The sequence below is a fragment of the Lontra canadensis genome, unplaced genomic scaffold (assembly GCF_010015895.1).
Source record: "Lontra canadensis isolate GAN:19392208 unplaced genomic scaffold, GSC_riverotter_1.0 scaffold5, whole genome shotgun sequence".
NCBI lineage: Eukaryota > Metazoa > Chordata > Mammalia > Carnivora > Mustelidae > Lontra > Lontra canadensis.
Window position 1 is genome coordinate 24,634,261 of NW_022630999.1, and position 13,717 is coordinate 24,647,977.

Below are 13,717 nucleotides of genomic sequence, written 5' to 3' on the forward strand. Positions count from 1 at the left end.
GTAATAGTGATTTACTGAACTTCCGCCCTGTGAGGGAGAGGTTGGGTTCCTTGGGTTCCTGGAGAGCCTGGAGACTACAAAGGAGGCTAAAGCCCAGCCTGCTTTTTTCTACCTGGGCTATGTGGAGGTGTGCTAGGGGCCCCACAGCGCTGGAGGACAAACGCCGGGCATCTCCCGGAGCATCGATTTTACTGGATGAGACGAGATTTAAAACATTTCAATATAAAACTAGAATTTTAAGATCAAATAAGAAACTTCAAAGACATTTTCCTCTCCCTTTAGCCATTTGCAATTGTCCTTCCCAGGTATACATTCACCCTGAGGTTAGGGCTATTTTGGTGGGAAAATCCAAAAAGCTCCAGATTAAGTGATGTTGGGCAAAGTGTGGAACGTGCAGCTGGATAAACCTGGACCGCACAGAGGCCTCCAGGCCAGGAGGCTGCGGCAGGAGCATCTGAAGAGGGGGGTACTGCAGCCCACCTTGAAGGATCTGAAAAAGCAAATGGAGCAGAAGGGAAGGCATTCCTGGAGGGAGAAATTCCCAGAACACAACCTTGCAGGTTGGCTACTGTGTCCTTAGGAAAAAAAAAAAAAGAAAGAAAGAAAGAAACAAAATACACGTGCAGAGTGGCCTGGGTTCGGCAAGCCTCTGAAAGCACAGCAGGGAATATTTTTTTTCCATTGATCATCTACTGAGCGTGTAGAGACAGAGACAAATGCATACAGTGTCGGGGTTGGTGGGGTGTGAGGTAGTACAGATATTTTGGAGAGCAACTTGGCAATGCCTAAAACATTTTTTAAAAGATTTTTTTTATTTATTTAACAGAAAGAGACACATGGAGAGGGAACACAAGTAGAGAGAGTGGGAGAGGGAGACGCAGGCTTCCCGCTAAGCAGGGAGCCCGATGTGGAGCTCGATCCCAGGACCCTGGGATCACAGGACCTGAGATGAAGGCAGAAGCTTAACAATTGAACCACGCAGTGCCCCTGCCTAAAACATTTTAAGTGAAACGTCCTTTCAGGAGTACATGTAGGCCCCTGACCTACAGACAGTGCTACATGCGTACAAAGATGTACAGGGTGTTAAATGACGCATGGTCTGCGGTAGAGAAAAACAGAAGTGATGAACTATCTACCCTTGTCTCCCCTCAGCTATGCAAGAAGGAAATTGATCTCATTATGCCCTTCTGCTCCTTACTTTTTAAGATGCTGTAAGTGCTCAGGTGGTTTGCCCTGGGCCCACTTCATGGTGATTTAAGCAAAACACTAAATGGGCCGTAATACTGAACCACAGAATGAGAAAGTACTCTCTTTTCAGCCTCTTTTACTTTTGATTACGTGATATTAGAAGTCTCACTTCAGTGCTCATAAATCCTTAACACTCCTCTCACACTTGCCAATCTCTCCCCACCACCCCAGACCCCTAATTTTTTTTAAGTAAAGAGGTGGCAAGCTCTCAGGAGACCACCTCAGAATTCCAGTTTAATAATGCTGTTCTGTTTTCACTGTATTCAGTTTTACTGAACACTTCTCTTTAGAGCAAGTGGCACTGGTGTTTTAACTATGCGGATGACATAAAATTTTCCTTTTAAAACAAATTTTATTAAGTGATGAAATCAGTTTCAATTTGCATAAGTAATAGAGGAGCTCAGAAATGGCAAAAATCATGATGTGGATATACTATTGACTGTGGTTTTGGGAGATGATTAGTACACTATTCAATTACTGCTATTAATTCTCAGGAACCATAGCTCATCAGACCTTGAGAAATTATAGGCTGTGGACAGAGTTCTGGTTTAGACTCAGATTTTGCCGGTCCCCATTCTCCCCCACGCTGTCACTGTGTCACTGTAATGGAACAAGGAGACTGAACCAAGGAGGTCTGTGGTTTGGAAATTAAAGCTGAGCAGACAGGAGCTGGCTTCTGGTCCAAGGCTCTTTGAGCTGACCCTGTAGGTAATGGGGAACTCTGCTGTGAATCCATCTTAGAAGGGCCCAGCGGGGGAAGCGATGGCAGTCAGCAAAATGAATGCCTGGTCAATCTCACTGCCTCCAAAAATCCTACCTCACCCTTCAGACATGAAAGAATCTTCTAGAAAGAGATGTTCATGAGTTGGGCTCACATTACTAGTCCTAGTTATCTTCCCAAGAGGATGCCACTGGCAGGATCAGTCCCCAGGAGAAGTGAGGTCAAGATAACTCTGCGAGCACTCAAGTTTTTTCTTGTCTTCCATTCTATTCCAAGAACCCTCAGAGCAGTGATTACTAAGAAGCACCCAAATGAATACCATCTCTATATCTAAAATCTAAAGGGCTGTTCATTTTAAGTTATAACAAAACAACTGTCTGTGCCTCACCCTTCAGAAAAATCTTCCTAGATAAGAGAAAACATTGTGAAGGTTTCCCAGTTCATTCAGACTGATGACTTGAAAGCTCTAGGATTTTAGAGTAGACAGTGGGGTTCAGTGGCTGACCAGCTGTGTAGCTTCCTGGGGGAGAGGGGACTCTAGAAGAAATGCTAAAATGTCACTAGGATGAATTCATAGAATTGGTCTAATTCCTGTTCCAGAAAATAGTTCTTGGAGATTAAAAAAAAAGAAAAATCAACTCTTTGCTAACACAGACCTAACTCTGTACATGTTTGGTTAGAGTCAACAAAATGTTGGTAATCACAGCATAGAGCATATCACAGCATAGTTCTGCCTGTGTTTGGGAACATTCTCATACAAATGCTTCTGCTCCTTTTAAAAATAAAAAAATAGGTGTTCAAACAGTGATTGTATTTTGGCTCAAAATATGTCACAAATCAAAAATATAACTTTGTACAGCCCCCTAGCGGAGCCCAGCTGAAAGAAAGCCCTCACTAATTAAACTCCGCTCCTAGGATAGACTAGTTGTGTTTACAAATGTGCAAGAGATGGGCAGTTAGAAGCTGGCTCCAGTCTGAGGGACAAGACAAGGAATTCAGGCATAGGTGGAGGTCCTTGCCACATCCTTGTATGGCTCCTTTGTGTGATCCTGGTCCTCAGCACCATTCCTCGCAACCAACCCTGTCTTCCACTCTCGCAGACATGAGAGGGAAGATCAAAGTTCTGACACTGGTCCAGCAGAAGCCACCAACTCTGGGTAAGAAAACTCCATCCAAAAAATAGCTCTCCCCACCTAAATAGGCCCCAGTCCCTGGGTGTCTTCTTCCCTGAAGTCAGGAGACAGGAGAATGAAAGATAGTTAATGCCATTTTTTGCTGTTCCTTTTTGTCCACGCCAGAAAATAATGAATTTCTTTTCTTCCTAAGTGCCTGCCGGTAAAGAGTGATTGATTCACTTGAACCATATGGGTGGGCTAGAACAAGAACATGCCACAAATAATTGATGTTAGGCTCACAGAGTCAATGGGTACCTCACCGTAGCTGAAATTCTGAAACCAAACAATGCATAGTTTGGGCCTATTTCTGAGGACTGGGTGATTTGTTTCATTATCTAAATTTTGCACCCTTTAACCTGCATCCCCAAAAGTTATCCAGTTCAGAACAACCACAAAAGAGACTGAAAAAGAGAATAAGATCCAGAAACAATGAGAGATGCTCTCCTGGATTTCTTCTTGGAACAGTAGTTCTGCTTTACCAGTGCAAGGGGGCACTACTGGGTGATTTATCTGATTCTATGAATTTTTATTTATAGAAAATCAGTTCTTCCTCATCCTCACTAAATGACATCTACAGGGCAAACTTGACAATTTGCTTTTAGGGCGAATGTGGGCAAACAATTATTTTAGTGACGTATTCATGGGAATGGAAACAAAACTTCTTAAGAGAAGGTACACATTAGCCATCCCTGAGCCAAGGAGTTTCAAAAGCTGATTGAAGGGGGAAATAAAGAGATTGAGCACATATTTCATATTTTGATGAATTGTCCTGCTCATATTTTTATATAATTAAGTTAGTGTATTAGTCAGCTCATGCTTCCATAACAAAATATCACAGAAAAATTTATTTTCTCACAGTTCTGGAGGCTCAAAGCTCAAGATCAAGACATCTTCGTGGTTTCTACAGAGCCTCTGTTTGCCTTGCAGATGGCTGCCTTCTTGCTGTGCTCACATGGGCTTTTCTCAGCAAGCATGCATCCCTGGTGTCTCTTCCTCTTCTTAAGGCCATCAGTCCTACTGGAGTGAGGCCACGCCCTTGCCATCTCATTTAAGCTTTATTGCCTCCTTATAGGTCCTGTCTCCAAATACAGTCACATTGGGAGTTAGAGTTTCGGCATGTGTATTTGAGGAGGACATAATTCCATCCATAAAGGTGTATTGAAATCTTCTGAAAGGATACAGAGCACACTGTTGTTAATGTCACTTCCGGGTATGGCACTGGGATTCCAAGTTAGGTCTGCCCTTCTACAGAATTTTTTGAACAGTGCTATTTTTTTTTTAATTTTTTTAAATTTTTTTTTTTTTTTTTTTTTTTTTTTTTTTAGAGAGGGAGAAAGAAAGAGGGAGGTGGAGTGTTGAAGAGGAGGGAGAGAGAATCTTAAGCAAGCTCCATGCCCAGCATGGAGCCCAATGTGGGCCTCAATCTCACAATCATGAGATCATGGCCTGAGCCCCAATCCAGAGTAAGACACTTAACGGACTGAACCACCCAGGTGCTGCTAAATGGTGTTATTTTAAAAGACAATGATGATAAAATGATATTAATTGGAAGGAGTGCCAAGTGTTATCCTGCCCAGCACATCTACAAAGGCCCCACCAGCCCGGAGTGCAGAGAGCCACGGGCGTCACTTCTAGGCCCCACACAGAAGGAAACCTGCTTTGGCAGACATTAGCATCCCACTCGGTCCCCCCAATCCATCAGTGCAAAAGGAAGAAAAAGGACCCATTGGGGAAACAGCTCTGTCCTGTGACAAGCCTGTAGGCCAAGCGTTTCTTTGGGAACCCCAACCACATCTTTACCCATCGCCCCCCCACCAAGGCCCATGGGCTTCCGCACGCCCTGACTGCCACCAGCCCCCTAGCTTTGGGAGGGGAAGATAAAGCAAAGGGGCCACTGGAGTGGGGCAGGGGCGGTATTTGGTGTTGAAGGGCCCTTTTCAACCTCCCCACAACCCCTCCAATCACTTCTCATACCACACTCTTCCTGGAAAGTCAGCACTGCTGGCAGGAACCACTCTCAGGGGCTGATGCAAGAAACCTGAGGAATATGGAGAAGTTGCCTTCGTCCCTAAATTTATACAAACCGCCTAATTGCCCCCATGTCTGTATTTGCTAGCCACAAATTATTAGGTGTTTTGTCTCTGTCAACATTTTTCATCAAGTGTTCCTTTCGCTGAGACATGATAGGCATTAAATCAAGGCTGACCTGGAGGCCTGTGTAGCAGAGCCACGACAGGAGGGCGGGGTGGGCTGATGAGGCCATGTGTGGTTTGGAAGCTCGGAGCCAATCTGCCGGAAAGCACACTGAACCGTGGGGCCCTGAAACAGTGAAGGTAGTAAGAGCTGCCTCCTTCTGTGCACCTGAAATCCAGCCAGACACAGCCTTAAGTCCTCTCAGCCTCAAACCCTCACCAAGCAACCTTGCTTGGGGCTCTTCTAGAGGAGAGCTTGGAGAGACTCTGTCACCCAGCCAGAAAGAGGACTGTGTCAGTGAGGGAGTTTGGCTGCACATAAGAGAACATAAGTAGCAGAGGCTTGAATACTCATAAGATTTCGTTTCTCTCTTATGTGGGGAGTCTGGAGGTAGGTCATCCAGGGATGGTGTGGCCACCCCATAGTTCCTGGTAGTGTTTGCCTGTACCATCCTTCTAATGTGGCCATCATGTCCCTCTCCCACTCCCAGATAGGAAAGGGACGAGGGCAACAGCACAAGGTCAAAGGGCTGGCTCTGTCCTCCCTTTAAGGAGATTTCTAGAAAGTCCCATCTGATTGCTTCTGCTGTGTCACTTAGACACTCTTTTCTGCAAGATGGCTCTTGTATGTCTGATATTGTGCAAAATATTTACATATATTAGTGTGTTTATCCTTCATAACAGCCCTGTGAGGAAGGTCTTTCCAACCCCTAGGTTCTAGTTGTTTGTTTGTTTGCTTGTTGTTTTAATATAGGCTCCACGCCCAATGTAGGGCTTGAACTCATGACCCTGATATCAAGCATTGCATGCTCAACTGACAGAGCAGCCAGGCACCCTCACTCCAGGTTCTAGCTTAGTCCCTGCTAGTACATGGCCAAGTCATCCCAGATAAATCTCTTTCTCTCCCTGGACCTCAGTTTCCTCACCTGTTTATGAGGGATTGGGCTAGAGTTAAGAGTTCTTACTTGGGGTACACAGACCCCTATAGGGCCATGGATAATATTCAGGGGGGAGGGTTAGGAATTCAAATGGGGAAAAATATTACATTCTTGTATTCACTGACCTCTACTTGAATTTTAACATTTCCTTTTATTATGACTGTAGGCAACAGACCACAGTAATATTAGAATCTGTGACTTCTTCAGCAAAAGAAATCACAGACTTTTTATAGCATATTATAGTTGTTTTACATATGTTAAAATATTGTTTATGCTCATCACCATAGCAAAATTATGATAGTTATTATACCTGCTATATTTAATGGATTAACTATATACATATATAACATGTATATCACAAAAATTTATTTTTTAATATTTCAGTAACTGTGTTTCAATATAATTTATCTTGTTCATAACCCTGTGTATTTTGTATTATGCATTTAAAATTTTTTCTAAAAGGGGGTTCATAGGGTTCAGCAGACTGCCAAAAGAGTCCATAGAACAAATGAGGTGAAGAACCCTTAAACTATGAGATTTCTATGTCCTTCCATCTATAAATGAAACTCTGCCACTAGTTATCATGGCCATGCTGAAAAAATCACCTCAGTCTTGTCTTCTGTAGAATGGGAATAATGCATATTTTGCCTAGCTCAGAGCTGTTAGGAGAATAGAAGTAATTACAATAAGCATACTCAAATACAAAGCTTATGCGTGTTCAAGACTCAGGGTCACTCTCTGAAATGCTAAGTAACTGCTGAGTGTTGAATTATCCAACTTTAAACCTATTTTCCAGAGACGCTGTTGTTTTTCTATCACTCTTGGATAAGTGTCCCGCTCGAGCCATATATTTTCTAGTGCCAGATTGGGTTTGAACTGGTATAAAATTCAATAATAATGGGGGAAATGCACCTTAAGTGCACTTGGTTGAAGCTACTTAAGACCACAAGGAGACAAAATGAGACATCACCAATGGGTCATATAGCTGTAATTATCTTAGACTCTTTTGAAATATTTGAGCCAACATACCATGGTTTAAAAAAAGTCATGGAGGCACCTGGGTGGCTCAGTGGGTTGGGCCGCTGCCTTCGGCTCACGTCATGATCTCGGGGTCCTGGGATCGAGTTCTGCATCGGGCTCTCTGCTCATCAGGGAGCCTGCTTCCCTCTCTCTCTCTGCCTGCCTCTCTGTCTACTTGTGATCTCTGTCTGTCAAATAAATAAATAAAATCTTAAAAAAAAAAAAAAAGTCATGGAACAACCAGTCATCTCCTCTGCCATCTCTAAACATAGGGATAATTAGACAAATAACAGGGAAGTTGAGAAAGTTGGTTTCCTTCCTAAGCTGTGCCTTTAAAATATCTGTGAATACTTATTACCTTTTTATTCATCCAAGAAGCCTTCCAAGGCAGCCATAATTCATGTTTTAAACAGCAAAGTAAAGATCTACAAATACCTTATTTATTAAGTTATATCTTAGAAAGGACTTTAAATTATGGTTGGGTTAGTACTGAGTGCTTTCACAGTCTTAAACTCAAAAACACAACGTACTTAGCCAAAAAGTCTCTTCCTAAACAAGCTGGTACTTTGATCAGTTTTCCCGAGGAGGTGTAGAAATACATACTCTGGGATGTGGGGAGAATATTCAGTTTTCACAAAGGAAGCTGCCTTTTCTTCTGGCTTGGAGAGAATTTTAGTCTGATGCTGGGGTCTGAGCTATGTAGAGAACCTAGTGAGAAATTAGACTTGGGGAAAATTTTTATGCTACTAAAAAAGAAAAAGAAAAACTTACTTTCTATTTTAAAAAGAAATCAACAGAGAGTAATCCCTGTTTTGTTTTGTTTTTCATTCTGAGGCTAATATAGTATCATTCATTCATTCACTTCTTGATGAGTGTTTCCTGGCTGCCTACTTTTTGGCCCTTGCCCTTGTGAAATGTAAAGGCTAATGTTCATAACATTAAACATTCTTAAAGATGGGCTCTGTTCTAAGTACTTTACACATGTTAATTTATGTATGCTTCCCAATCACCCTGGAAGGAAAATATTATTATTATACCCATGTTATAGACAGGGAATTAGAACCTTACTGAGGTTAAGGAGCTGGTCAGGGGCTGAGTTGTTATTCAGTCTTGCCCAGTGTGACACTACAATCTGTGTTCAAAAACACTCAGCCCTCCAGCCAAGTCCATCCCAATGTCTGCTTTTGTAAATAAAGTTTTATTGGAACACAGACATTGTCATTCATTTACATGGTGTCTATGGCAGCTTTCATGTGACAACAGCAGTCCAGCAGAGACTGTATGGCTCAGAGAGTCTAAAATATTTACTTCCTGGCCATTTACCAAAAAAGTTTGCAAACTTCTGCTCTAAAACAACGCTATACTTTCTCTCTAGAGAAAAAGGGGGGGGGGACACACATAAGAGGTAAGTAAAATAATTGAAAATAATTTTTTTAACGTGCCATGATTTGTGAAATGGAGTACTGTGAGAGAGTAACTGAAGTGGTAGGGTAAGGTTAGAAGTGTCCTCTTTAAAATGAGAGCCCCCAGGCGCCTGGGTGGCTCAGTGGGTTAAGCCTCTGCCTTCGGTTCAGGTCATGATCTCAGGGTCCTGGGATTGAGTCCCACATCGGGCTCTCTGCTCAGCAGGGAGCCTGCTTCCTCCCACCCCCTCTCTGCCTGCCTCTCTGCCTACTTGTGATCTCTCTCTGTGTGTGTCAAATAAATAAATAAAATCTTTAAAAAATAAAAATTAAAAATTTTTTTTTAAAAAATGAGAGCCCCCAGAGCAGGGGCCTCCAAGCTGAGATCTGAATCCTGGGTTGAGCTTCTTGCTGAGGAATTTATACTTTACTTAGCTGTCCAAGTATCAACTGTCTCTGCCTTGACCTGAACAGAGGATGACAAAGGAACTGTTCTCCTTTCTGGAGTGAAAAGGTTTCCTTTACCCTTCAAAGGGAACCTGGGAGGATTCAGTGAGGGGAATGACAGATGAAAATGTTCAGCACAGTGCTTGACACTCAGTTGGCACTCAACAAGCATCCCCTTCTTCCTTCTGACTCCTGTCCTTGCCATCTGATGGATCAAAATTGGCTCTCTGAACTTGGAAAGGTTTGTACATCATGAATACAGTGCTTTCAGCTTTTAGGTGGACATTGAAATTTAATATAGCACAACGAGGTTGGAAGTATGGTTCCTAACTCAAAAAAAAATTGTTTGGTCTAGCTGATGAGTCCCGAGAGAAAAAATGTGCAAGGTCAGTCATTCCATTTGTGGTTTGGGCACAAATTCCCTCTCTTGGTCCAAATGACCAAGGCTGAGGGCAAAGCAGGGTTGGGCAGTCAGGCCAGTGGGTGCAGGATGCTTACCTTGGCAGTTTTCTGGATGACTCACTCCAAGACAATCAGTCTCCATTTTATATGGGACCTTCATCCATCTGTCACAAGTATTAAAGGCCTCATCTTTAGCCAGGCTCTGAGCCATTTGCTTGACACTAAAAAACTACTGAGTTTTCCTGCCAAGTATATACCCATATGTATTTTTATAGATATAAATCACCTTCAAAATCACACCTTTTTGCAGTTAAGCTTATTCTATCTCCTCACCCCTTTTCTTCTTTAGAAAAACATAGACTTTGTGGTTAGACCCAGCCTCATGTTGTTGTTCTGTTCTATTAGCTGGGTGACCTTGGGGAAGACTTTTAACCTCTCTGAGCCTCAGTCTTATTTGTAATAATGGTAACTACCAAATGTCATCCATTTATACAATATTTGATTGCCTACTGAGTGCCAGCCACTGTGCTAGGCTCTATGAATTTCACAGCAAAAAAGACAGCCAAATCTTTTGTACTTCTGATAGTCTAGTAAAGGGAATTATAATACTGGAGTAAGTAAATACTCAAGATTGTTACAGACAAGATGAATGATATAAAGGAGAAGCACAGGGTGACATAATAGAGTAAGCTACTTAAGTGATACTAAGGAAGACCTGAAGAATAAAAATGAGCAAACCATGGGAAAGGCTTTTAATGTCTTCAGACGGAGAGAATATTGAGTACAAAGGTTTGGAGATGGGACAAATACTGTTGTGAAGCAAATACTGTTCCTTAACTCTTTTCAAGTAAAAAAAAACAGAAAGTAGTATAGTAAGTGAAAGTGGCCACAAGAGAAGGTCAGAGAGGTGAGTGGAGACCAGATTTCATGGGCCTTATGAATCATAATAAGGAATTTTGGATTTTATTCTAATCAGAGCAAGAAGTCAAGGCAAACAATTAAGACTTGTACAAGATTCGTGTTTATTTGTTTGTTTGTTTGTTTGTTTGTTTTGAGAGAGAGAGAGAGCATGAGCAGGCAGGGAAAGAGAGAATCTCAAGCAGGCTCCACGCCCAGCACAGAACCCCATGCCGGGCTGAGAGATCGTGACCTGAGCCAAAATCAAGAGTTCGACTCTTAACTGACTGAGCCACACAAGAACCCCAGGATTCATCTTTTTGAAGATCAGTCTGGTTACTGCATGGTGAAGGGATTACAAGAAAAAAACAGTGAAGGAGGCCAGGGTCATTGTAAGGATTACCTCTAATTACGAATGTAAAATAATGAGCACAGCCCCTGACACATACAAGCTCCCTATGAATGTTAGTTAGCTGATGTTCTAGAAAGTCTGAGCCTAATACAGTAGACCCTAGCTTCACGTGGCTGTTGAGCATTTGAAATGTGGCTAGTACAACTATGGACTTAAATTTCTCATTTTATTTAATTTTAATAAAATTTAAAGATGAATATTTGATTCAGTCATTGGGAAGTATATTTGAAAAAAATGTGGATTTGTGAATCTACGTAACTGTAAATTTTATGAACTCTGATTCAAGTATTTTTGATGAAAGCCTAATGTCCAAATTGAGATGTGCTATGACAGTAAAATATTCCCATGATCCCAAAGACTTAGTATGAAAAACCAAATAGATTCTCTTAAGTTTTATATTGATTACATGTTCAAGTGAGAATATTTTAGACACATTGGGTTAAGGAAAATATTGTTTAAATTAACTTCCCTTCTTTTACTGTTTTCAATGCTGCTACTAGAAAATAGAAAGTTACATATGTGACTCACACTGTATTGCTATTAGACATGCTCATCTAAGGGAAAACAGAAACCCAGAAATTTAAATGCACAGAATTTAGCTCTTGATTATGTTTCCTATCAAAAATCTCAGTTTGAAGTTTGGAACTGGGAAAAAATAGAAGGCAATAGTATAGGAAACACTATACAAATACATGATCTACATCTTAATTATGTATTTTATATAATACCTCTCATCCTCAAGGAATTCTTTTGGCATCCCTGGCTATTCCTGGATGCCAGACCTTGCTTTGGCAAGTTCCTCCCCCCGTCCCCTACTCTGGGGGAATGTGGAAAATAGAGTTCAGGACTCAGAGGATCCCAGGACATAAAGCTTTATCTTTAAAGCTGCACTCAGTAAGCCCCATGGTATGAATATATCCATTTTGAGCACAGAAGAGACTGAGTCAGTCAAGCATGGATTTAAATCTCTAGCTCCAGGGAGAGTAGATGCACAGAGCTTTCCAAAAGTTTAGCACGATGTATACATAAGTCACCAGGGGAGGCAGGAGTGATTTCCATCTCTGCTTGCAGATTCTCCACAAAGCAATTTATTTCGTGTTAAGTTTGTATGAGGGTTTGTAGGAAGTGCTTTAGGTTTGTTATTTCATTTAAGCTTCATGAAACCCGGGTGCCTGGGTGGCTCAGTCACTTAAGAGTCTATCTTCAGCTCAGGTTATGGTATTGGGGTTCCCAGATCAAGCCCCACGTCAGGCTCCTGCTCAGCAGGGAATGTTTCTCCCTCTCCCTCTGCCCCTCTGATCATTCTCTGTCTCTCAAATAAGTAAATAAATAAACTGTTTCAAATAAAAAAATAAGCTTCATGAAATCTTATGAGATGGATATCAAGGTTCAGTGACTTGTCCAAGATCAGATCACACAGCTGCTAAGACGGAGAGCAGGGATTCAGACCAAGGAAGTCTGACTCCAAAGCCTTAACCACTATATTGGACAGTAATTCTGTTGTGCCAGTGTGTATAAGATTCCTTCCCTTGTATCATCTCATGCCACTAAGAATTAATCCAGCTGCTCCAGAAAGAAAAGCAAAGAGTAAATGCTTCCTCTGCTATTCTCCTGGTTCATCGTTGTACGCACAAAGGTCTTATATGATGCCTAGCATTCATTCATCATTAATTCATTCATTCATGCGCAGCTTCCATTCCCTCAACATACATAGGGGCTCAGTCCTTTGTCTGCAGGGTGTAAATAAAAACTTCAGAAATATTATCACTATTAATATTGATTATCATGAGTAACACCATTAATCAAATTACCAATACTCTTAGTAATTGATCATAATATTGCTAATACTGTGAGAACTTCATTAATAATAGTAATGCAATGACCACAAATGTTTATTGAGAACTTACCATCCATACTAAGGGCTGTTAATATTAAAGTATTTTTTTCTATCTTGAGCACTTCACTTGTGTTTTAGATAAGATATGACACCATTTAAATCTTACAATAATCCTATAAGATGATTCCAGAAGTCTCAGAATCTTTTTATACAACTCATCAGAGCCCCGAGTTACCCAATGTTTTGGCCGTAAATTCCTGAAAGAGAATCACTCACCCATGTGATAACAGGATGTTCACTGACCCCGTACAATTGAAAACAAGACAGACATGGTCTCTGCCCTGGGAAAATAACAACAGAACAGCCCTCTAGATGGAAAACATTTCTTTCCTTTTACATAGTGACTGTGAGCACTAAGACAAAATTTCCATGTTTCCAGGCTCTGATGGGTGGACTTCCATAGGTAAAAATTTGTTTGCTTTGTGTTCCTATACTTCAGCAACATCTAACTATGTATCGTTCCCAAAAATATTCCTGAGATTTTTAGGATGTCCCTCAGCCTTCCCTGTCTTTTTTTTTTCCTCTTAATGAACTATTACTCTTCCCACAACATAACTCAAATATCTTATTAGTGAAGACTTACTAAACAAGGCCAATTGGATGTTGGCTCCTCATGGTTTAAAAACAAAAACAAAAACAAAGAGAGTGTGGATTGCTTCTTCCTTCAGGCTCAGTAGTGCTTTTATCTTATCCCCAATCTCCCCCCTCCCCCAGTAGACAATGAGCTCCCCGGAATGGGGAGGATAGGGGCAGTGCTGTATTAGGTTTCCCATAACCAGCTACTGTCACAGGGCCTGTCACATATTGTTATTGTCTCTAACATTCATTAAACACTATGTGTCATGCCCCTTGCACCTTGTCTTCTAGATTATATCATTTCTTTCTCCCAGACTTAAGGGGGAGGTACCATTGTTACCTAACCCAATTTTTACATGTGGGACAAATTTATATATCAAAGTTTAGAA